Below are 26,837 nucleotides of genomic sequence, written 5' to 3'. Positions count from 1 at the left end.
AAAGCAGAGCAAAAAGAGAAGGAAGTATGCTCTTTAAAAAAAGATGTAAATGATCTTGGGCTGCATCAAAAGGAGTATGGCCAGCAGGTTGAGGGAGGTGATTCTGCCCCTCTACTCAGACCTGGTGAGATCCCACGTGGAGTCCTGTGTCCAGCTCTGGAGCTCTCAGTACAGCAAAGACATGGACCTGTTGGAGAGGGTCCAGAGGAGGCCAAAAAAATGATCAGGGGAATGGAACACCTCTGCTGTGAGGACAGGCTGAGAGAGTTGTTATAGTTTAGCCTGGAGAAGACTCTGGGGAGACATTATTGCAGCCTTTCAGTACTTAAAAAAGAGCCTATAAGAAGGATGGGGACAGACTTTTTAGAAGAGCCTGTTATGACAGGTCAAGGGGCAATGGTTTTAAACTAAAAGAGGGGAGATTCAGGCTGGACATGAGGAAGAAATTTTTCAAACTGAGGGTAGTAAAACACTGGCACAGGTAGCCCAGAGAGATGGTAGATGTCTCATCCCTGGAGACATTCAAGGCCAGGCTGGACAGGGCTCTGAGCAACCTGATCTAGTTGAAGATGTCCCTGCTCATTGCAAGGAGTTTGACTAGATGACCTTTGAAGATCCTTTCCAAACCAAACTATTCTATGATTCTATCTTAGAGAGTTTATTTTAAAGTAAGAATTTTACCACATAAAACTTGGAGTATTTAGGAATGAGAAAATAATTTCTTTCTGACTGCCGGATGATTTCAAAGTAGAGCTCAACGATTTTATTACTGAAAAATACGTATGATGAATATTGAAAATATTTCTTGCTTATGAGAGAGTAAGATTCCTGAATTCACAAATGTGAATTAGAACTACTTCCAGAGAGTTCAGTGCATCAAATATTCAGCCAGAGATAGTCACACAGATACACTGCTTGTAAATGAATGGACTAGCACTGGTTTATGCAAGAAGAACTTTTGACTCACGAAAATCATAACAATAAAAAACTTAAGCGCTGGGGAATAGGTATTTGTAGAAGCATTAAGTTTAATGTTTATTGAATATATTCATATTGAATTGTCACAAGAACCACAGATTGTGTCTATCTTCACAGTAAGCATCAAATATTTTTTTCGGATATGACATATGTAGCTTCTTCCATGATTTTTTCCATTGTTTTAATGGTTTGCATAGTTCTTAAATATCCTCTGCACACTTAGATAACTACTTTCCTGGATATCAAGGTTTATTCATGACTTCCATCCAACTAGAACTTCAGAAATTTTTCTGAATATCGTATACTTATCTAAATCTACATGACTAAATATTTAAGCCTGCATTTCTGAAGCAGTAGGAAAAGAAACAGAAGATTCCACATAACTAAGGGGAAAAATACAAGAACTGTTTTAACAATTGTCATCACTATTTTCCCTGTTACTGGTGCAATCAGATACAGACTAGATACACTTCAAAATTGAGTTAAAAAATATTGCCCTTTGGATCCAATTATTTTATTTTAGGCATCTTTGATAAGTTACACAGAATATTATAACACCATCTTCTTGAATAGACAGCAACTTCTCCCTGAAATTGCTTTAATAATTTTAAGAAAAAACTGTTCCATTGTGATTCTTTCCAAGCCACTGTACTAGAACAAATTCAGCCTGTTCTAATTGGGTGACATCAGGCAGCAGTGAAAATGCAATTTGTTGTGAAATTTGTTTTTGCATTTTGCTGTTAGAAGCCAAGTGTTCAGCTCTTCTGCAGCTCTCTGATGGACCTTATCAAAAACATGCTAGCTGGAGGGCATTAACAGCACTGATCACTCAAAGGGAAACAGAACAGCTGTGTTCCTGACAGCTGGAGCAAGCATGACGTCCATCAGCAAATAACGGGGATATCTAAAACTGTTTTCCTTAGCAGGGTGCTCCCAAATCCTGTTATATTGTAAATGAGAGTTCTCAGTGACTGTCAATTCCAACCATTATTTTTCCAGTAGATGACAAACATTTCTTTTTACATCTGTGTGTTAGTTTGCCATGCTGTCATTCACCATATATTAAGTAGCTTTAGGTAAGAATTACAGGAGGATAAGCTGCTTCAGAGAAGCTCAAGCCCTAAGAATCCTCCTATATCGATGCACTGCAAAAGCTCACACTGCAAACATGCATGGAAATTCCATACAAGAAACACAATTTCAGTTCATACTTTTAAGCTTAAAAGGAGCTGCTAATAAGAATGTCCTCTTCCTGAATCTTGTCTGCATCATTTTTTTTCTATCCTGATACTGATATCTAAAGTTAAAGACTTTTACCTTCATTGTTATCAATTCACAGAGATCAAGGTATATCTGAAGCTTGTGTTCTGGTGTCCAGAATACATTAACCCAAGACTGCTTAGCTTATGAAGTCACCATATCACAGAATCTTATTTCAGACTGTTCACTAGATATCCCTTGCAGAGAGGCAAAATGAAGTTAAAAAAAAAAAAGGTAGTGCATATTTGATGTTCTGGATTCTGGTCAGTGTCACTGTCACTCTTCCTGTTTACTTCTTTTGAGTTGTTATTACAATTCACCTAACAGCCTTTCATACCATTTTTTCATTGTATGAAAGTGGCTTGCTTATTAGTTAACCTCTTGTTATCTGTAAAGCAGATATGATTAGTCAAATAAAAGAGGCTGATAGCTTACTTAGCTTTACTTCTGTCTCTTGTTTTTACATATTTCAGCTCTAAGAAACCTGTAACTCATTCCTTAAGGCATTAACATTACTGAGGTGAACTACTCCACTATAGAGGCACCTTGAACAAAATTAGTTCAAACTATGAAGTTCAAAACATCTTTAGAACATGGCCTTATAGTCAAAAAGCTACAAGCATGCTGGTCATTCTTTCAGGTCACATGTTGCTTAGGAAAAAACAGGTATCATATTTGGTATATAAGTTTTAAACTGGACTTTGTATCCCTATATGAAGATGAGTAGCAAAGACACGTCTCACAAGTTGCCTTCAGACTCCCAGCCTTCCACTGTGCACTTCATATGTTTGTGCTTTTCATGGTTTAGACTCCCTGTTGTCAGTCTCCCAGAGCAGAGAAGTAGATAGTTCTTCAAGAAATATCCTTTCAAAAGAAAACCAAAAATTAAATTATAACTATGTAACACCAATTGGTCAACAACCACATATTTTTGTGACTCTCTTTGCAAAAAACAAAATGCTGAACTACTGTGACTAAAATTTTGCTGAGAGAAAATAAAATAACAATGCATGAATTAGCATACCTCTTCCTTCAGCTACTAAATTTGTACTTGCAATCAAAGCGTTAAAGAAGTGACAGTTAAACCATTACTATTGAAAAATTTAAGGAATTAAAAAAAATTAATCAAAACCTTTTATTCTGCATATACCTTGGTCTAATGTATTTATGTATTAGAGTGATAATGAGAAAGTTCGTGGGAACATCACCCAGGCTACTGATTAATTGCACAGATCAATGAACTAAGATCTAAGGATAACCTATACTAACCTGTCTGAACTTCAAATTTTTATAAAGTTACACATTTGTTATTAAAAGTAAAAATTATGATGTCTGTAGGTGAAATCTGAACATCAATTCTTTACCATACAGACAACTCCTATTTATGCAGGTGTCATATGTACCTCTATGTGTGTTATGCATTATCTCCTTTGCTCAGACTGTGGCCTTTCCTAACATCTTACCTGGGTGGGCAGGAATAGTTCCCCTGGTCTCTCAGTGGGCTGCCAGCAGCTTGATTTTACACAGGTTTGTGGGGGTTTTTTTAGCATTAAAAATGTGGGAGGAAAAAGAGAATCAAAAGCATTAATACATAGGAATTCACAGTGCCCAGAGGAAGATTGTTTTTCCTTCTTCCAAGAGATACAGCACATTGTCTTGCACAGATGCCTCCCAAAAATTGTCTAAATTGCCTCCTGAAGGAGTGCTGCACTGTGCTGGCCCTTGCTCAGGGCTATGACTAAATGCAGTAATCTAGCTTTTACAGCTGCAGTATGACAGACAGTGAGGCAAGATGCCTTAATTAACTCTGTTTGCTTATGTACAAGACATGAAAACAAAAATTTATTGAAACTCATTTGAAAACAACAAGACTTCTTCCTACCTGCTGTTTGTCAGTTAGGAGAGGTTTTTAGTGGAATTTGAGATTTCTTTTCCCTTTAAATAAGTGATTTATAATCTCAGTAGTTCTAATTTACTGTAAACAAAATATTAGATTAGTAATGTGTTAATATGAGTTATTAAATTCCCATTAGACTAAATTACCACCCTTAGAGATATAGAAAACTACTCCAAAATAATTTATGTCTTTCAATATTTATGTATGTCACTTCTCTAAAAGAATTGTTAATTTTAAGGTTTGTGTTACAGCAGTTTATTTGGTCTTCATGCTAAAACCAAGACTCCTAGGTTAGATTATGTGCCCTGTTCTCTTGGGTGCATCTTTATTTCAGGAGAAAATAATATAATAAAATGCTCTTTTAACATTCCTTTCCATGCAGGAATAACATGCAATTCATTTTGAGGTTCTTTAGCTGAGGTCTAGTATGAAATAACCTTTATACCTCACTCATATCTATCTAGACCTCACTGGGCCAGGTATCCATCCTCCAGGTATGTTTTTCCAATGATGTCCCCATTATTTCTCAGTTGCGACTTGCCTGGAAAGGAATGTTTCCAGCCATTTTTAAAGCACATTTCCAAATCCTTAACACTATGAAGAAAATATATACCTTTTTTTTGCTGCCCATTCTAAATATTAGATGAGTGAGCTGAAAACCTTATTGTAGTAAATATTGCTTTTTCTTGAAGTACAATATCTTTGACTCCGTTTTACTGGATTATGAAGCTGCCTCCCTTGAAGTCCTTCTTAGAAACAAGAAGAACCTGTGGAATGATGACAGAATGTTTCCTTCTGTGGAGTGGCCTGAAACCTGGGCTATGACTTCACAGAGCAGTAGCTCTTCTACACTGACTGCTCTCCAACATTCTAAAAATAGGAGGAGACATCATGTACTAGAGATTAATATTTACAGGGAACACTGAGACACAGTTCCTCCACTGCAGCTAACATAAGGAATTATAAATTGACTTACTGGTGACTATATATACACAAGTATATGTATACGTATGTGTGTACTGAAAATTATAGGCAGTTAGCTCACTAGCACCCTATTTAGACAAGTCATTGTCAGCTGAGTGTTTCTTGAATTATGATACAAAGAGCTATTGCTGTAAGTTGTTGGTGAAATCTGCTGAAGCCTATTTTTGCTTTTTAATCACACAAAATTTAAAATCATTACATGCAATGTGTGGCGTACATTTACCTGTAACTTACTTTTTTCTATATATGTATTAATGTACCTTTGTTACCGCTAAAGCAAAATACCCAAGTTAAATATTTGCATCTCTTTGTCCAAGTTAACAATGTCACGCTAACAATTAAGACTTTACTAGTAGTATATCTTTTTTTTTAAAGCAAGGAGTAAAGACCATACATTTGTCTAGTTCTGTTTTATTCTTACTTCTCAACAAGTGCTGAAATGTATTCAAGGTGCCTTGGACAAGAGAAAGACTAGCACTAAAATATAACCCTACATAGTTTGCATAGTCCTTTAGAATGAAGTGCCAAATTATCTCAACTTCCTAATTGCATTGGTTAACTTGAAGAACTTAAGGAATACAACAGTATTAACCTCTTTAATGGTACTGTTTTTCTATAGATTATCACCATCATTTTGTAGAACAGTAATGAAATCTGATTGCCTTCTTAAGAAGAGCTTTGCTGAAGATAGATCATAAGCCAAAAGAAGTGAAGAAAAGAAGGCACTGCAAATCTACCCGTTACGTGATGCCCTTAGTTTCTGTGCACTACTTATCAGAGTACTGATCTTCAGCATATAGTTTGTTGTATATTCATGCTTCTAAATGTACATATATGTCATAACTAATATGTTCTGTGAGTTGCACTTCCTACACTAGCTTAAATGCTTTGCTGAATCAGGCTCTTTGTGAAGCTTAGGTAGTAAAGGGCACAGCTACCATACTCTTTATAAAATTATTGCTATTTCCTATCTCTCTTGACTTCATTTGGTCATTGCTATTTGCCTATTTTCAGCAACAGGCAGGAAGGCTCCATCTTTTGTTTACTGCTATATGCATGGCAGAGTAATAGAAATACATATTTCATCACAGCAATGATCCTCTAATGCTGTCAGTGGTCTTTCCAGGATAACCTATTTCAATGATAATATCATTCTCTGTTCATTATGTGTTTTCTCTCCCTTTCTCTAATGAACTGCTGCTATTTGTAAAACTTTTAACTTTACAAATCTCTGACATAGATTTGCATATGCTATATTGAAAACAGGGTGCTACTCAACTATAGCACTTTTAAATCATTGTATAATCTGTTTAGCTACCATGTGTGATTGTGATAAATTGAGAGTTGAACTTCTTCTAGTCTGAAAAACCATAACAATTTATCTCTTCCAGAGATACAAGTGCTAAAAATAAAAGATGAGCAGACATATAAATCTCAATTCTCTATGTGTACAATACATGCTCGTGGTCACCTGGAAGAATTTGAATCCCAGTGGGGAATGGAGTGGGAATGTCTCTGCAAAGCAATCCCTCCTCTGTTCTGAGTGTTACCATCCCACAAAAGACTTCTTCACACAGTAGTTTATGAAATGGCAACAACACCCCAGAAGCAGACCATGAACTTGGAGGTATCAGTGTTGTTTCAGGAAATTCTGATTTCAGTATGTTTTTTCTCACTCAGTCACAATGAGCAAAGGACATCCGTAGACATCCTATAAATTCAAATTTAAAGTATCAATTCATATAGTTATTATTTGTTTTCTCTTTAGCACTGTCAGCCACAATCAAAACTTAACAAACATCCTTGTCCAACCTCACAGCCTTTTATGAAGACATAACGAGGTGGATTGATGATGGCAGAGTGGTGGATGTGGTCTACCTTGACTTCGGTAAAGTATTTGACACAGTGTCCCACAGCATCTTCACGGCTAAATTGAGGAAGTGTGGACTGGACGATCAGGTAGTGAGGTGGACTATGAACTGGCTGAAGGAAAGAAGCCAGAGAGTCGTGGTCAATGGGGTAGAGTCTGGTTGGAGGCCTGTATCTAGTGGAGTGCCTCAAGGGTCAGTACTGGGACCAGTATTATTCAATATATTCATCAACGACTTGGATGAGGGAATTGCGTGTACTATCAGCAAGTTTGCTGATGACACCAAGCTAGGAGGAGTGGCTGACATGCCAGAAGGCTGTGCTGCCATCCAGTGAGATCTGGACAGGCTGGAGAGTTGGGCAGGGAAAAATTTCATGAATTTTTTTTAATTTAAATTTTTTTTAAATTTAACAAGGGAAAATGTAGAATCTTACATCTGGGTAGGAACAACCCCAGGTGCCAGTATAGGTTGGTGAAGGACCTATTAGAGAGCAGTGTAGGGGAAAGGGACCTGGGGGTCCTGGTGGACAGCAGGTAGACCATGAGCCAGCATTGTGCCCTTGCGGCCAGGAAGGCCAATGGCATCCTGGGGTGTATTAGAAGGAGGGTGGTTAGTAGGTCAAGAGAGGTTCTCCTTCCCCTCTACTCTGCCCTGGTGAGAAGTCATCTGGAATATTGTGTCCAGTTCTGGGCCCCTCAGTTCAAGAAGGACAGGGAACTGCTGGAGAGAGTCCAGTGCAGGGCCACGAAGATGATGAAGGGAGTGGAGGAATTCCCTTCTGAGGAAAGGCTGAGGGAGCTGGGTCTCTTTAGCTTGGAGAAGAGGAGACTGAGGGGCGACCTCATTAATGTTTATAAATATATAAAGGGTGGGTGTCACGAGGATAGAGCCAGGCTCTTCTCGGTGACCACCAACAGTAAGACAAGGGGTAATGGGTTCAAGCTGGAACACAAGAGGTTCCACTTAAATTTGAGAAGAAACTTCTCTACAATGAGGGCAATGGAACACTGGAACAGGCTGCCCAGGGGGGTTGTGAAGTCTCCTTCTCTGGAGATATTCAAAACCCACCTGGACGCCTTCCTGTGTAACCTCATCTAGGTGTTCCTGCTCTGGCAGGGGGATTGGACTAGATGATCTTCTTAGGTCCCTTCCAATCTCTAACATTCTGTGATTCTGTGATTCTGTGTAACATATTTAGATATATGAATATATTCATTTAGACTGAAACTTATTTAAAGCCTGAATGAAATAGGATTTAAACATTTAGGTCTAAATCTATTTCTTAAAAACCCATGTTCACTCTTGTAATTGAGTATGTATCTTTCACATTGCAACAACCTCTATGAAATTGATGATTTTCTAGGTCTAGTTTTCTCCTTAGCCACTAAGTATGCAACCAGCTGTGGGCAGCTACTGAAAAATCCATCAGACTCCAGAAGAATTAGGTTGAGAATTGCAAAGACATTAGAACAAAAAGTTGAGGGACATTATAGAGAAGAAGAGAAGACTTGTACTCAGACACTAAGTCAGCTATAGCACTGGCTATCTGGGAGGTTACTGAGAGGCACAAAACTCTATTTGAATCGTAAGAGAGGACTATACCAACCCACAGATACTGGATTTCATTCTTGTGTTTGAGTGTCTGAAATTTGCCAACAGAAATCACAGTGTTACAGTATTTATGTTCCCTCCCAGGTTTAACTCCTAAGCACTTTGAACATTTTATCTGCCAAAGTGCTTGGGTTCTGCACTTTGACTGTTCCTAGCATTGCAGCATGTTGAAAATCGCATTAGATATTTATCTGCTTCTTTAGGTACCTAAATACCTTTTGTAAATATGACCTCAGGAACTGCACGACTGTTAGGCAGTGGCTGTCTGTTAATACTACTCCCAAATGATGTGAAAAGAGTATGTATTAATACCAATCCTAGCAATTCCTACAGGAATGCTAAAAGCCTTGAGTCAGGTTATTAAATGCATGTACAGTAACTGCTCACTGCTCCTGGCTCTCATTTGGGAAAAGCTTTTGTCATTATCTTTGTCACCTAGCAGCTTGGACCTCACAGCCTCGAAAACGTCCTCAGATTTGGAAAAAAACAGTCAAATATGTTGTGCTTTAAAAGACTGAATATTGGCATTGTGCACATTTGATCAGATTTTATACACATCTGGGCTTTGCAATACAGCTTGTCTGAGAAAAGTATGCATTCTGTCACTTCCTATTGATAAGGAGATAAATAGAAACAGGAAAAATCCATTAGATATCCATGCTCAAGCGTTAAGCTAAAGAAAAAATAAATCCCTGCAGCATTAAATTTCCAGATTTTTTTCTATCGATAACACAAACTCAACTAGAAAGCTCATAAGCAAATATTACTGTTTTCACTTAGATGATTATTGGACCTGTTCTCCTAGGGAAAAAAATCTTTAAGGTTATAAAATTATTGTTCTAACTATTGAAGTTTCAACTTCAGTTAAAGAAATTTGACCAGTTGTCAAAGCTTGATCTCTTCAGATTCTTAGCATAATTCAGTCTAGAAGAGACCTCAGAAGGTCCAACTCCTTGCCCAGAGAAGGGCCATTTCTAGACTCAGACCAGGTTGCTCAGGGCTTCACCCAGCTGATGCATGAACCCCCCCAAAGCCCGAGACAGCCCAGCATCCTTGGGCCCCTGATGCATTGCTTGGTTGTCTTTGTGGGCAAAAGCCTTCTCCTTATCTTCAGCCTGAGCCTCTCACATTCACACTTGTGCCTCTGCCTCTCATCCTCTCACCACACACCACTGCATATCTTCCATGCCTTCCCACCCAGGCTGGAGATGCTGTTGAGTGCCCCCAAAAACATCCCTTCTCCCAGTGGAACCAACCCCAGCACTGCAGCTTCTCCTCACAGGCCAAGGGTTTCAGTGATCTCTTGGTAGCTTCTTTTGATTTCATTCTTGTTTATCTACATTTTTCTTGTATCAGGAGCCCCAAACTGGACACTGTATCTAGATGTGATATAGCAAGCACTCAATAAAGGTTGATATCTTGATTCTATACCCCAGTTCACACCACCTCAGGTGTTGCTGGTCCTTCTGGCTATGAAACAGCTGGCTTCTGCTCAGCTCACTGCCCAGCAGGTGCAGTCAGCTTAACAGTCGGAAAAATCCATGTTGACTGTTTCAAATCACCTTCTATAAATGCGTTCCCAGGGGACTCACTCCATGATATTCCTTGGCACCAAACTGAAGTTAACCCCAGTCTATAGTTTCTGCATTAATTCTTGTTAAACTCCATAGAAAATGCATGCAAAATTCACCTTCCTGCTGTCGTTGGAGTTCTTCTTCATTCTCTTTGACGTTTCAAAGATGACAGAGAATGGTCTTCCTAAAGGCACCACCTCAGCTGCAGCTCAACAGTCCGAACAGAATTGTCAAATTGTCTCAAGTAATCCCAACTCAACCTCATCCACTGCTGACCATTCCCCTCTTTGAACACTTCTAATCAAGCATGGAGGCTTAAGAGACCTCACTGGTGAAGACTGAGTAAAACAGGGAAATAAGACACACAGTACCTCAGCCTCATCTGTGTCTCTTGTCACTAAGTCACCCATCCCATTCTTATTCAGTCTTTTACTGCTAATGTAGAAGCTCTCGTTGACCTTGAGGTTCCTGTGTCATTTCTGAATCTCATCAGACTTTGGTTTTCCTCACACCAACCCTGCATGCCAGCATAGTGTTTCTGAAATCTTTTCTAACCTATCCCTGCTTCCTTCTCCTGTGTGCTATCTTTTTGCATTGGAGCTCTGTCATGTGTTCTCTGCACAGCCAAGCTGGCTTCCAGTTTGTCTGCTTCTCTGAATGTCATGGTGGACTGCTTTCGCACTTGGAGATGCTGTTCTTAAAGGTTCCTGAATTCCTTTGCCTTTAAGCACTGTCTACCATGGGTAGTCAACCAACAAATCTCTGAATAAGACATTATCTGCTTATCTGAAGCTCTGCACTCTGCTATTCTCTTTCCTCACTGTGTTCAAGATTTTGAACTCTCTAACATCCAACCCATCTGCTCTTTTCTCATTTGACTTTGATTCAGAATCTCCCTCTCTTGACTCTACCAATTTAAGTTTGTCCTCACCATGTTGACCAGATAAAGTTGTTCTTGTCCCATTTCAGGAGGTGGATCCCACCTCCCTTCTGCAGCCCTTGATCCTCAGAATGGGTCCTATGGTCATGCCCTGGGGCACATCCTCACTGCTGCTTAGCATGGACCTGTTGTGTCCAGAGGTCATCAACCCCTTCTTCATGCTCAGTGGCACAAATACAACTCTACTTGTGGCCCTAGACCTTGCCAATGTGTGGGTCCCTCCCTGGCACCAGCCAAAAGTCAATACTTTCCTCCCTTGGCAGGACCTGGCTGTAGACTAAACCTCAAACACACTTTATTGGGAACAGCAGACAGGAATTATCAGAAATGTGTGCTGGATCTTGCCCAGAGAAGAAGCCTCCTGTGGTGACCCTTTCCAGGCAACCACAAGCAGTCCAAGGTGCCTAGAGGAGTTCTTAGGATATCCCAGAAGCAGAACCCAGACACAGCTACACAAACACTTCTCTCTGCTTGCTATGCTGTTTGGATGTTACTTTTAAGTAACGCCGAACCATCATTAATGCCACCACATTGCTCCTAGGTTCTGGGGCTTGAAGTACATGGCAGCTGAAAAGAAAACTGGGGCATCCAGGGTATCCATTACTACTCTGTGAAAAAATTTATTTTTGTAAAATGAAAAAAATTGATATTTTATTGTGTGAAGCTTAGTTGAGTCAGTTGCAGGTTGCTATACAGTCACGTGGAACAGGAACATTTGTTTTTCTTCTTTTTTAAACAGCAGAAGCAAAGATCTCATCTCTTCCTGGTCATGCAGTGCAACTTTTGAAGTAGGACACACAGAATGGAGCAGCTGTGATTTGGGGGTTTTTTGATTGGTTGGTTGGTTTGGTTTGGTTTGGCTTTCCTTTTCCATTGTGTTCCTGAGAGCAGAGATGAGGATAAAGGGAAGAAAAGCTCTTTGCTTTGAGTCACACATGAACTTGGTAAGAGAGATATAGATGAACAAACTTTTATCTGAGACAAGTGCAGTAGAACTTGGATACAGAGAACTTAGATAGGGCAAAGCTCCCAAAGAGCAGCAGTAGCACTAGTCAGAGCACTAGGTGAAACCAAGTTGGAAAGTATTTGTTTTATTCCCTTTGTGTTTAAATACAGACCACAAGGCCAGGACTCACCCCTGTAAAATGATTTCAATTTAGGTAAAAAAAGCTTTCTATCCACAGACTATCTTCTTTCCTTGATTTTACTTCTGCTTCCTCAGTGGACAATTGATGCAACTGAACACAGCACAGGCACAGTGTGAAGCCAACAAGGCCTGAAAGTCTTCAGGATACTGAAAAGCAGGTGTCCAACACTCATTTTAAAAACACCTTTCACTGTAAGAGAGGAAAAAATACCTGAACTTCTAGTGCTCGCTAACATTCCTTGGGAGTGCTGTCATCCTGGCTCATCCTTACCTAATGGTGGTATTGATCCAGATCTATCTGTTCAGTCCACCGTTTCTCTTCATCCTGAAATCTAACTTGGTATAGCATGTAGAGAGGCTATTTTCCAGTGAGAATACACACCAATTCACTTAGCTTGCCTTGCTGTATTACAGCTAGTTATATTCAATATGTATATTTGAGAAATGTGCCCAAAGGCAGAATTAAAACATTTCTGACCATGGGGGTACAAAGCCTTAATGTTTTATGAATGGAGTGATAATATGATGTCTTTATATTTCTGAAATTAAATTCACTTGAAAAACCCTTTAGTGCTGGTGTATTCTGGAATAATTACAATAATGACTTCGCTATTCAATTAATCTCTTCTAAAGTACTGTATTAGTGATTGTGGGTCATCTCAATGGGAATGAAATTGTAACACACAGAGCAGGGTAAAAACATGAAGTGACAATGGCACAAGTTTAAAATTAAATCAGGAAATCACCATTAAAAGTACTCAATGTCCCTGTGCCAGGAAAGAAAGTCTTCATTAGCATAATTATGAATTTTGTTGCAAGCGAAACTTGTAGAGTAATAATGATGGATATAAGGCAGGGACTGGTGATGTTACAGAATTTAGTGGAATTTAAAACAAACGTGAAGTAGTTGGTTCTACAGTTGCTCGCCTGACTGTTTCACACAAATCTACTCAGCTGTTGGTGATCACAACCAGATGCTGGCTAGAAATTTGTGAAATTCAGCATCTCCCCTTGCACAACACTTTTCATTAGCACAGTCCCCTCTGGAACAGTTATACATTAACTTTTAGAAGTATTTTGCATTAGTCATACTTACATACAGTCTTTTTAAAAATTAAATGGCACGTTTCTGTAATTATGGTTAAATATTATTAAAATCCACTGACATGCTGAATAGTTCTCGTACTTCTGACTCTCTGAAAAGCTTTTTTGTTTAGAAAAGCACTTTTCATTTTCCTGAGAACTGTCCTTATAGCACCGTAGAGTCAGTGTCAATGAATGAAAACTGTCAGCTGTAAAAAATGACACAAACTTGATTTCAAAAAGGTTATTATTTCTTATTTTAGGTAACTTTCTTTGTCAGAGTCTATAAGGAGAAGAAGCTGTTATATAAGTATTTAATAAATATGTTACTCTTTTGCTATGGGATTGTTATTATTCACCCCAATATTTATGCTCACATCACAATTAAATTTTGAGTTACCCAGAAATGTAGAGTCCTTTCCTGAAGTTACTTATTTGCAAGTCTGCTCAGTCCAGCTGTCTAGCTTCAGTGAGCAAAAGAATTGAGGGTCTGTGTTTCATTATTTCTTGTTATAGGAATGAATCATACTTGGAAAAAAAAAAAGACAAGTGTCCTCAGACTCATTGTGATACAGATTCATGAGTCACTAGGTTCTTATTCTAATCCCTGTTGCCCAGGATGGTTTTGTATGTAGGTTGTGGTCTTTTCTTGGCTCAAGCAAAAGGAAACAAACAGATTTTCCCCCTGCCCCAGCTTCTGACAAGTGTAAATCGTACTTTCTCTTGACAAATCCCTGAAGTCAAATGTTGTCCATGCTGATGAGGATAAGAAAATCTAGATGCAGTGGGAGTAGGACAGGGTTTTGTCGGATGAGCCTGCAGAGGAGCACTACGGCAGCTGCCTGGGCAGCATCAGTGGAAGAGAGAGGTGAAGGTCTGTCAGTACCAGGCAGGCAGGGCAGGGAGTGGGTACTTCACTCTGGAAATGCTCTGCCCAGAGCTCCTTGGACAAAGACAGCGCTGGTGATACAGTACCCTTACTACTACAACATGGTAAAGGCAGAGGATTTCTTCTTTGGAAAAATCGTGCATAGAGCCTATCCGCAGCAATCAAGAGCTTCATCTTTTGTAAGACTGCTTCTTTGGGTTTTCCAGCTTTCCATTGAAAGAAGGCTCTTGCTTCTGACATGCATTGAGCAAAAGTGAATCCTCTTGTCTTTCAGTTCTTGATTTATAGACACTTTCAGAGAAAAAATCCACACCCCTCTTTGTGTTTCCTATTTCTGTCTGTCTGTTCCTCGTCTTAAAACATTACAAGAAGCAGGAGCATCAGGGCATCATGGGTCCTGAAGGAAGACCACTGCAATATTGTCAAGATGCTCATATTTCACAAATTTTTAAACTCCTAATCATACTCCAGTTTCAGCTTTCCTAATTAATAAAAGGGAGGTTCAAAGGCTAATCTATTGGTAATGAAAACTGGATGCCAAATTAATCCTTTACTGTTTATAGTTTATACTTGCTCTTCCCTGTCTCCTATCAGGCCCTATGTACACAGTACTACACAAACCCTGCTTAGACAACTGCAAAACACACCTGGGATATTTATTTTCCTTTTAAATCTAGACTTCCAATGCCATCGTTATCATTTTTATATGTTGCTTTCCATTGTGGGTGTTATTTTGTGGGGATATCTCATCTGACTTTGATAAGAATATTGTACATAAGTGTCATCCATTACTAGAAAAACAAAATAGACTCTTTGTTTTTTAATTTACAGTAATTTGAACTAGGATAAAGGTAAAGCAATATTTGTGGATATGAATTATTATTTATTTACATCTCACTAAAGTTTTATCCCTAGCATGCTGTGGTTGGGTCATATGCCTTTAAGTATGCAGGCAAAACACATGAATTGAAAATTCTGTTGACAGGTAAATGTGAATCATCTTTTTTCATTCAAAGGAAAATAATCAAGCTCTTTTCAAATAATATAAAATGCAAAATGATTGCCTTTTGGGGAGGAGGCAGGCTTATCAGCATCTCTTCTATAGAAAATGATTTCCATTTTGTAGCTGAAGGAACACATGCTGCAGCTTATCTTGTCACTTGACTGCAGTTTCTGATATTTATTAACAGTGGCTTTCCTGTAGATGTGGTTCTTTCCTGTTTCTCTTCTCTCATCTCACCAATCAATTATTTTCCTGAAAACTACATCTGCCCTTCTGTTTCATTCTCATTTCCTTAAAGAAAATTATTTTATTACTCGTTTTCACAAAGCATTTCTAATGAGTGATACAGCTCTGGTTCTGTATATGATGATAACAGTCTGTATTTGAGGCCCCACTTTCTCCCCTACCCAACCTTCCCTTGGTCATTTTTATCAAACCCCAAGAGACTGAGATTGCAGGAAAATATAGAAATGACAAATTATGTCTTCAAGAGAAAATTTGGTATTCATTAGAGATTTACACAGAATATAGGCATACTTGGGTGTAAGATACATAATTGTATACAGCATCCTCAAGAAGTCTACTACAAAACTAGAGGCCAGTTGCACATTAGCATAATGTCCTAGGAACACAAATGCACTACATTTATGACTGGCAAAATCCAGAATCCTTTAAGTTATTACTCCACAGCTAGGCTTTCAACGATTATAAAAAAAAAAAAAATCTTTCTCCCTTCTTGCTTTAGGTGTATTTGCTTGCAATTTTCATAGTCGTACATCTTTCACTACTCTGCTTTAGCCTTTGATGTATATTGGGTTTGCATTGTTGGCTTTTTTTATGACTCATCTTGCAGTAATTGGAAAGGGTTGTTCATAATGTACCGCCATTTTTAATTAGGATAATTAGGTACATTAGAAAAGGTATCTTCTTTGATCACAAATCGATAAAGCACAGCTAAGACGTGGCCTGCTACTTAAAATGTCATTGTCCAGACAGAAAAGATATGTATTATAGAAGATTTGTTCCTGGAGGTAGAACTACATCTCAGATAATTTGCTGCCATGAGAACTGATCACATGAAATATTCTTGCTTTCTTGTTTTATTGTATTGCTTACCCTTCAACTTGGTATTCTGAAGTTCCTGCTATGTAGTTGTGTAAGATTGTTCTTGTCAAAATCCCACTTATCTGTGAAACAAATCTGTGAGAAAAGTGAACAACACGCAAATGAAAAAATATTTGTTCAGTTCTTTTAAGATTATAAAAAGCCATTACTCATTTGTAAATTATACCTATATTGTCACAAATCCATGTGACAATAGGTAGAAAAAATCCTACATGACTGTTATTCATGTAGAAACAAACAGATATGACAAATCTTCTATTGAGAAAAAAAAAAATAATAATAATCCTGACATTTCTGCTTGGAAAACTAATACCAATGCTTGGACATTATTGAACTGTCTTGAGTCCTGGAAACAGAAATAGTTCAGATGAGGTGAGATGGAAGAGCCCTGTGACAGTAGCTGTTCACAGAGTAGGAGAGACAACATGAGGACACCATTCCTTCTTCAGTGTCAGTAACACCTTGGTGATGCAGGCAGAAGTACAGAGTCAGGCTTCGAGCCTTTTAACCCTATTATTGCAAGCACTGCACACACAGGTTCACTTGTATGAATGCGCCTTCAGCCCTGGTACCTACAAAAGTCTTCTACTGAACCCCTGATTTCCCTGTTAAAGAACAACACGTCTGGCTGTGCCTTCCAGATGGTTAAGCAATAATTTTTACAAGATTCTCTGGTCTGTCTGAGCAGTGACAGGTACAGAACTAGAGGAAAGGAAGCAGGTAAATGACACAGGCTGAATGGATGTAGTAAGTTTTGAGCATATCAGCATGTGAATCTTGTTAGTCCAAAGCTAAGAAACAGATGAAGTCATATGTTTGTTTATAATCAGTTCAAATACTTAAGCCTAATAAAGCAAAACAAAGCAATATTTTGCAGTACATCATACTAACCACTCACCGCTTACACTAGTAACCAAGCTGAAATGAACTGTGTGATGAGTCATGTCAATTAAACATAATAATTCAGCTCTTTGGTTTTATGAACCTATAAAAATTCACAGTTCTGTAATTAAGATTTTGGTCTTAAATTAGGTATCATAAATATTTAGTCATTTATAAATGTTTTCTTAATAAAGTAATTTAATTGTTAACCTATTACTGCAACAGACAGTACATTGCCTTATTATAATTTGACTTTCTAAAATAGTGCTCTGGTTTTGGCTGGAATAGAGTTAATCTTCCTAGCAGCTGCTATAGCACTGTGTTTTGGATTTAGAATGAGAATCATATTGATAATACACTGGTGTTTTAGTTTTTGCTAAGTAGTAGTAAAGGACTTTTCAGCTTCTCACACCTTGCCAGGTGCACAAGAAGGTGTGAGGGAGCACAGCCTGGACAACCAAACTGGCCAAAGGGATATTCAAAAACATACAATGTCATGCTCAGTAGGAAAGTTGGGGGAAGAAGAAGGAAGCGGGGGGCATTCAGAGTTGTGGTGTTTATGTTCCAAAGTCACCATTAGGTGTGATGGAGCCCTGCTTTCCTGAAGACAACTGAAGATCTGCCTGCGCATGGGCAGTAGGGGATTAATCCCTTGTTTTGTTTTGCTTGTGTGCACTGCTTTTGCTTCACCTATTAAACTGTCTTTATCTCAATGTCACTTTTACTCTTCCTGTTTTGTCCCTCATCCCACCTCTGGGAATGAGAAGCGGCTGTGTGGTGCTTAGCTGGCAGCTGAGGTTAAACCATGACAAGTAGCTATTGTAAGAACTTTCAAAACAAATTAGTAACTGTGAGGATCTTTTTTCTCTAAGATAGCCAAAGGAGCATTTATATGCAGTATAAGGTAGTTGGTACAAGCTTCAACCAAGCTGTGGCTGCAATTTTCTAAAAATGTGACAGTTTCTAAAAATGTGACAGTTTCTAAAAATGTGACAGTTTCTAAAATGATTACATGTTTAGTACTATCAACTTTCTTACATTTTCATGTTGGTAAGGAGTTTTGTGTCTTAGTGTATTTATCATAAGTTAGTAAATACTGGCATGCTTAGAAAACCAAATAATCTGATCTCATTGTGCTATTTAAACACTAGAATGCTAGCTGAACAGAAGCTTACTAGTACCTTAAGGAAATGGTGCAAAAGTGGAGTACAAACTATGCAAACTTCAAAGTTAAAAAAGGAAAAAAAGGGGGAAAAAGGCTATCAAGACAAAAGTGTCTGACTGTGGTAAAAAGACTAACATAACAGTTTGTCACATGTTGCAAATAAAAGTATTTTATTTTATCAGCATTTTCTTTATAAAGCAGAGCAGTTACTACACTTAAGCTTTTCAACATACTGTAACTAAAATGTACTGGATAAAGAATTAAACATTAAAAAGGTTTTCGTTTGTTAGAAGTGACAAAAAATGTCAAATTAAGCTCTCTTGGGTTTTCCTTCAGTCTTCATCATCTGACCCCCAATAAAAGGAACATATCTTGTGATTTAGATTTCTGATAAATGAAAACTTTAATCTTTCATGGACTTTTTCTCACTAGATTCATGCAAATACTTAAATACTGTACATGGTATGAAGAACAAATGAACTTTTCCTTTTGGCCAGTTATACACTCGAAAAATATCTATACTCTGTAGCATTTCAGTTTTCTCAAACCACAACTGTTGTGTTGACTTTTGGCAGAAAATTAAAAACTGCAATCATCTATCCCACAAAATGCTCCTCTCTGTTGTTTGTTTCATTCCATTACCCACATGTGGTCTGAGCCATTTATTGGCATGGGACTCCTTGACAACGAGCATTTCCATGAATCTATCTTCACCCCTCTTTGATTTTAAGGATTTATGTTCCATTTTGTAAGATCATCAAAAATACATACGTGCAAAGATTTCCCTTGAATAACCATCTATCAACTGGATGCATTGGTCTTCTTCAGTACAACTAAACTACAGACAGCTAGTCAAGTTTTGCCCTAGGAGATGTAGTTTTAATACCCCTTAGCTGACGACTGTGTTAGACCTGTTTCTTGACAAAGTGCTTGTGCCATTTCCCTGTTATCTAGGGCTGGGAATTATCAGCTGCTTCATAAGGGAAGAGTGCGACAAAAGATGTGCACAGGAAGACATTGTAAGCACATTAGCTAGGGAGGAAGTTTCTGGTTCTGAACATAAGTCTCTAGTGTGCCTTTGTCTAGGGAAGAGGTCGTATAGTCAATCTTTCTCATCATTATTTTTATTGGTTGGCTTGCATATCCTCCATCTCACTCAATCCATCTCGATTTGCTGAATGTCAGAAATTTTATTCTTTTAAGTGTTCTTCACTCTTTGTATAGGAAATAAAAGTACTTGGACTTATTTTCTTCCCTCAGATGTAAACAATTATCTTCCTTATTGCAAATAAGAAATTAAAAATAGAGATAAAACAGAGTTGAAAAGACATCTTGCAGATTTAAGCAAATGGAAAGCAATGAGAACTAAAGAGTTAAAGCTTTTCAGAGAAGCAGCAGATGCCTATAGATCTCAAGATTGATTGAATTTAGTTGCTGCTTTTATGAAATTTATTAGCCTTGGGCAGTAGTCTCAACTATATTCTTTAATTTGGTGCTTTTAGAACAACAACACTTGTTAATGAGTGAAGTAAAGCAAGAAAATAAATAATCACAAATATTAAAGTTATTTGCAAGTGTTCTAAATTCTGTTGACCAACAGTAACTGAATTATATAGTGCATTATTCACATCTTTGCACCCTGACCTGAATAATAAGTTGTCATGTGGTCTTGGCTGAACACTCTGTCCCTCCTCTCTCTCAGTAAGTGAGGTACTTTCCAGGCTGATGTACCTGCACGGCACAGCTTGTGCTATTAAACCTCCTCTGTGCTCCATAGGTGTAAATTCTGGGATTTTCTCTAGTTTATCTAGCAAGCTGCAGGCATATATTAGGCAGGGTTCACTTTTGTAAGGTGGACACCTAATGCTATTTCCAATGCACTAAAATATGTGAACATTCATGCACAACTGGCAGACATGACATAATGACTGGAGGGGACTAGTGGGTAAGTAAGACAGTGAAACAGATGTCTATGTCTAGGCAAACGTCTCCTGCCCATCTGGTTTTCTGTCACACAGAAACCCTGATTACTCTGATGGCCTACTATGATCCTTGGGATTCCCAGCACTAGTTGCTATAGTGTTTTGAGTACCTTGTGCTTGTAGCTTGCTCCTCCTAGCATGTGAGATAGTGAACATATGCAGATACAAAAATGTCATAATTCTAAAAATAATTAAGTCATTCTTAGTTTGCACTGTGTTACACTGCATCCAAGTCTGCCTCCATCACTTCTGTTTCTCAGAAATAGAAGTAAAATGCCACTATACAATGTCCTAGCACTATGGAGGAAGGGGACAAAATCAGAGGCATAGCCCAACAAGGCATGAAAATCTTTATCTTGATCTTAACCTGTAAGAGTGATGTCATAGATGGTGTCCAGTAATGTTGATTTCATTAAAAATAGTTTTGGTATTTTGCCTACTGCTCTTTACCAAACCTTAGTACTAACTGTTAACTATTATGGTGATTTAAATCTAAAGTTGGATAACTTGTCTGCACTGAATTAGAATTTAGTTGTTGTTTATGTCCAAGATCACTGGCTTCAAAGTTGAATTATTCAATTTCTATGAATTTCTGCAAATGAACGGGTACAAGGTTTTAAATATTTAGCGTTTTTCAACAATAATGTAACAACAATTAAATTCCTTTGTACTTATTCTTTGCATGGAATTATAGAATGGTTTGGATTGGAAGGGACCTTAAAGATCATCTAGTTCCACTCCCCTTGCCATGGGCAGGGACATCCTCTGCTATATTAGGTTGCTCAAAGCCCCATCCAACATGGCCTTGAATACTTCCAGGGAGAGGGTATCTACAGCTTCTCTGGACAACCTGTTCCAGTGTCTTACCACCCTCACAGTGAAGAAGTTCTTCCTAATATCTAGTCTAAATCTATACCCTTTCAGTTTGAAACTGTTACCCCTCATCATACCACTTCACCCCCTGATAAAGAGTCCCTTTACGTACTGGAAGGCTGCAAGAAGGTCTCCCCAGAGCCTTCTCTAGGCTAAAGAAGCTCAAGTCTCTCAGCCTTTCTTCACAGGGGAGGTACTCCAGCCTCACTCCTACCCTACTAAGTTTGGGTGGGTTTGAGAGATTTCCTTTGATTGAGAGCTTTTTATGGCTTTTCTATTAAGTTAAATCTCAGCAAAGCAACTACCGGTTTCTAGAGTCAAGAGGAAAAGATAACAGTGCCCATGAAATTTATCAGGCCTGGATTAAGATCAAACAAATGACAAAAAAACCCCTATTATTTACTCCTCCTATGATTTGTTTATAATTGAGAAAAAAACTTATGTCCAGCTATGTATCAAAACAAATAAGAATAGATATGTAAATTACCAGCAACAGAAAAATGTGTCCCTGTTGGGGTAAAGAGAAAGAGAAACCTTTCTTCAAACCCTTTTTCTTATAAGTTATTAGAAAGGTATGAATATGAAATGATGACTATCTCAATTACCTTACATTCTTATTAAATCAAAAAGCTGAACAACACATCAACTTTTTTCTCTCTTTTATGCTAATTTTGACAGTGCCTAATGCTTCTGAAAATTAGGCATTCACAAGTTAGACAGGTGTGCAAATTTCTCCAGGCACCAGTGTCAATAATAAGACTGGAGTCATGACCTGAATTTCCTTTTCCAATTTTTATTTTAGTTTGAAACCACGAAACTTATTGTATTAATTCCTTAAAGTAGTTTCAACAAATGATTATTTTATTTCTCTTTCCATCTTACACCATCATACACAGTCACAATTCAGCAGCTGTATTATTGTTTCCAGGCTGTACCAGTCTAGAGAAAAAAGGATCCTGTTACTTGCTTTAGCTGCTGGCATTAGACTATCACTAACTACGTATTAATTATATTTTGCATATTTTTTAAAATCAGATAATAATTCAAAAAGTTTTCATTTCCCAATCACTCAACCACAGCAGTGAAACTGTGGAGCTGTTTGTTGTCTTTCACAAGAGATTAAGCTTTGGCCTTCAGCCAGCCAGTCTGAGCCAGCACGAATATAACTCACAACTGGAAGAAGACAATCAATTAATCAATACTATAATTTGGAACTGACCACAGCACTAACACTCATAGCTATTAGACTTACTGACTGACACCACTTAGGATTAATGAGGTAGTAAGAGCAGACAAACTAAAGATTCATTTAAAGACTTTTTTGTTCTCAGATCAAACTGCCCACTCTATTTTGTCATTTTTTAACTTATATGTGTCAGTATGAAATACTAACATAAATAAAGATTATTGAAAAGTGCAAATTACTTTATCACTGATGGATTAGGAGCCAACTCCTTCATAGATCACCTTGTTAGTTTAAAGTAAACTAATTCAATGCCAGACTCCATACTGTCTCATAAGAAAATATAAAACTGCATTCTAGAGAAAGATGGCATTTCCTCTTTCCTTGCACATTGGTTTGCCTTTTTTTTTTTTTTTGGAAATCCAAACGTAATGGTTTCAGGACTTCCTTCCCCAAAACATTACATATGATTTATCACAGGGCTGCTAACACAGAGATTTTTAAAGAAACAGAACTGTGTCTCATGTTAGCCTTCTAAACAGCATAAATAGGTTTTGTTTAGTTTCTCAGCAGACTGAATACTGCCCCACCAACAACACTGTAATTAGGTAAAGCAACAACAAGACTGAATTGAAATTTAACTTATATGTCTCGCTCCTGTACAGTTCTGTCAATCTACTAGCAAGGCTCTCTTATGCCTCCATATTTGGTCTGTCTTCATGAGGACAACAAGTTAAGCAATGTGTTCACAAGATATTCGGGAATAGTTAATAAATAGTTTTGATATTGCAGCCTCTTTCATCTGTATCTTTTGAGCTGAGCTGCTCAAGGGTACACTCTAAAGGTATGTTATGATACATCTCTGATTCAATTGCCTCTTTAGAGTAAACAAAGAAAACCGTTACAATATAATGCATGCAGACTATACTTGCAGTGTTTTCTAGAATTATTTGGGACTTTTTTCAGATATTTCCTTATCCAAGAAGAAATAAACAAATACATTAAAATATTCAAGGTTTCAATCCTATCCTGAGAATTTTCTCGGGTTTAATCTTGTCTCTTGTAGGATAAGAAGAAGACAGGATCTGTAGCATTTTGCATGTGAAAGTGAAGTAAAACCACCTCAGTCCTAAGTGACACGGTAATCAAGCCCACATAAGATCCAACTGACAAAAAAGTAGCTGTTTGCAGCCCACTGGCTGGTTATCATGCTTTATTATTACACAGGAATTGCTTACCTTGTCAGTAGCTTTCACAGTGCTGCCTGTGTGATTGCTTTTGCAGCTGGTCATGTCTCAGCTCTAAACTCAGAAGCAGGAGTCAACACCTTCTTAGAAGAGCTGGACAAGAGCCTGGAAAAAACTGCCACGGTTAAAAGCAGCTCCTTTCTGATAAACCAAACTGTAATTTCCAAATGTCTGTGTTTCAGAATGGTACCTAATGAAAACATTCTTCAGCAACAATAGTATCACAGGTGTAGTCTACAAAAAGTTTCCTTTTATGAACACATAAAAAATTTCAGAATGCTACCATAATGGAACAACAAAATGATCAGATTCTCTGGCTTAAGAAACAGTAAATCAGTCTTCTGGAAGACCTGAATTCCACCAGTGAAAACAAACCTTTAAAAACCAGTTAGCTATAGGACAACCTTTTTTTTTTTTTAACTTTTGTGCAGCCTCCAAGAGTGGAAGAAACACCAAGAATTATCTTGGTGACCTCCCTGTTAAAGATACAATATGACTTCTGTCTATCCTTTGATACCTAATAATATTTTTTTTTTAGTAGATGTCAATTTTTACATGAAAAATTGGCCATGTTGTATATTAAACAAACAGGTTGCCTTCCAGTTTACATTAATTCCTGTGTATACTGCCTTATTCACTGGCTTTTGGGGTTTTTTTCTCAGTAATTCTCTACCTCCAACTTCTGGTCAACAATGTTTAAGATTTTTTTTTTTAATTAGAAATAGTAAGGTTGTTTTTCTTTTATTGAAAGCTCAAATTTTATTGCAATTACTAGTTTGTAAGAGCTAGGTCATGGAGAAATAAGTGATCCATTTTGGGACTCACAACTCAATTCAATATAGGAATGACGACGGCAAAGGAGAAAGCTTGTCTTTCTTTTTGCATGGCTATGCTCTGAACTGCATATTTCTTTGGCTTCTGGATGTTCATTTTTTAATTACATTGCTATCTTAACCAATTGTTGCATCCAATTTACAGAATGCAAACTCTGTTTCAGGTTACTAAGACCCAAAACAGAAGCAGAGATGGGGAAAACAGGGAAATGTCCACTGAGGCACAGATTTTAACTAAGACTTCCTAGTTAGCCCATATACAGTTTCCATATAGTTTAGATAGATTGATAGATGAATTGCAGTCACATATTAATTGCCAGGACTGTTGCTATATTATTGCCTACTCTCTGTGATAGCTGACCCAGAGCAACAGTGGAATATAGAGTATGTATATATAGCAACAGCATCAGTACTTCCGCAACACAGATTAGTTTATCAACTATTTTCCATGGTCAGCACCAGTACTGTTGGAACCCTATCTAGGGAATTTCTCTCCTTGACCCAAATCGATTGTTTCTGGTCATCCTAACCCATGCTATGCTTCTTCGTTGGTTCCCCAGTGTCCTCTTCATATACCAAAAGCCAGTCCTGCTCCCAAGTTTGGTATCCCTTGTTGGCCAGCTACTGCTGTTTTTTGTAGTCCAGGGCCTCTGGTATCATGTTGTTCCTGGCCTTTCAAGGTCTCATACCATGTCTGAACTCCTCTAGGCTGCATTTTTATTTTAATGCCATAGACCATTCTACACAGAATAACTACTTGGTATTACTATCTTTTAGTCCCTATGCGTATATGTATTCCAGCAATGTTTTAACAGTCTATACTACACTGCACAGATACATAGAGCTAAAACTCAGATAAATTTACCTGTTACACTTAGGTGTTGTGAAAGTACCAGGCACAAGATTGTTTAGGTGTTAATATGAGAAAGCCACCAGACCTAATTTTTCTTAAGTTTCAGTCTCGCAATTTAAGCTCTTTGGCCACTGAAGGGAGCTGTTTTGACTTTGCATAACCCAATAAAGAAAAACAGTAGCTAATTTTAGTAAACCTTATTGATGTAGTGGCTAAACCATACAGTCTACAGACAGAAACATTTCATATTCTTATCATGTATACTGCCAAACATCCTGAACAGACATTTTGTTAAGATTTACAGTCTGATTAAAAAGTTTTTAAAGGTTTATGTTTTAGTTTCTGTTTTAATGCTGCTGATTATTTACTTTGGCAGAGAGAAAGTGGTATTGTAGCAAATGGCTGTAATTGCTCTGACTACTATTAGTTGGTAGAATTGGTAGAACAGTGTTATAGTATTCTTTAATTTATCATCTTACTGCAAGCAGTAAGTAAAAGACCCTTTTGTTGCTGGTACAAAGAAAACAGTGTGGAAAAAGCTGCTACTCTGTATGATGACCATTGACCAGTTCTCTGGATACACTTAAGCACACCTGACTAAAGCTTTCATTGGAAAATGGATTGCTTCAAGTAATTCAGAAGACCTAACATATAGCCTACCTCATTTATTTTTTCAAAGATAGTGGAGTCAGTCATCCCAGCAACATGGCAACATTTTTCTTTCTACATACAGGAGAAAAAAAAAAAGTAGCTGCCTCTGCTGGTACTGTACTGAACATAATCAGCCTGTTTTTCCTTTCTCCAGAAAGCAGAGTAGGGACCCAGTTTAGTTTTTCTATCCTGTTGTCTCATCATCTTTTCCCTCCAAAATGTGTTGGCTCTCTGAAGAAGATGCATGTATTACCTCAAAGCCAGCATAACTTAAAAGAACAAAGTGGGACAAAGACAGGTATAGCACAGGAAAAGGTTTTTATACAATAATGAAGTTAGCATCCATTATAGCTGCACTAATGTTATGAATAGGTTAACCAAGAACATGCATTTTACCTAATTCCAAACCATTATTATTATTATTTTATTATATTATCATTATTAATAATATTTCAAGAAAAGCTCCACTTCAGTTCTTATTTTCCTCTCAATTCTGAAGAATAGTCATCCAGAAGACCTCACTCTATTCCACAATAAGTGTACTCAACTGTACTATGTCTAGTATATGATTAAAATGAATTTAACTGGTTTGGAGGTTTGTTTTTTTGTTGTGTTGTTGTTGCAGTTGCTTTTGTTCGGTTTGGGTTGGGGTTTTCTTTGTTTATTTGTTTTGGGTTTTATGTGTCCAAAACTTTTTTTTTTTTTTTTAATACTCTTTCATTAGAATTGCAGTAATGTGTAGGAAAAGATTTCCAGGACATACATACAATTAGCAATGCAATTCTGTCTTCCACCTAAGCTCTGAT

This window comes from Caloenas nicobarica, chromosome Z (genome assembly GCF_036013445.1).
Source record: "Caloenas nicobarica isolate bCalNic1 chromosome Z, bCalNic1.hap1, whole genome shotgun sequence".
NCBI classification, from domain to species: Eukaryota; Metazoa; Chordata; class Aves; order Columbiformes; family Columbidae; genus Caloenas; species Caloenas nicobarica.
Note: the sequence above shows the minus strand (reverse complement) of the source record.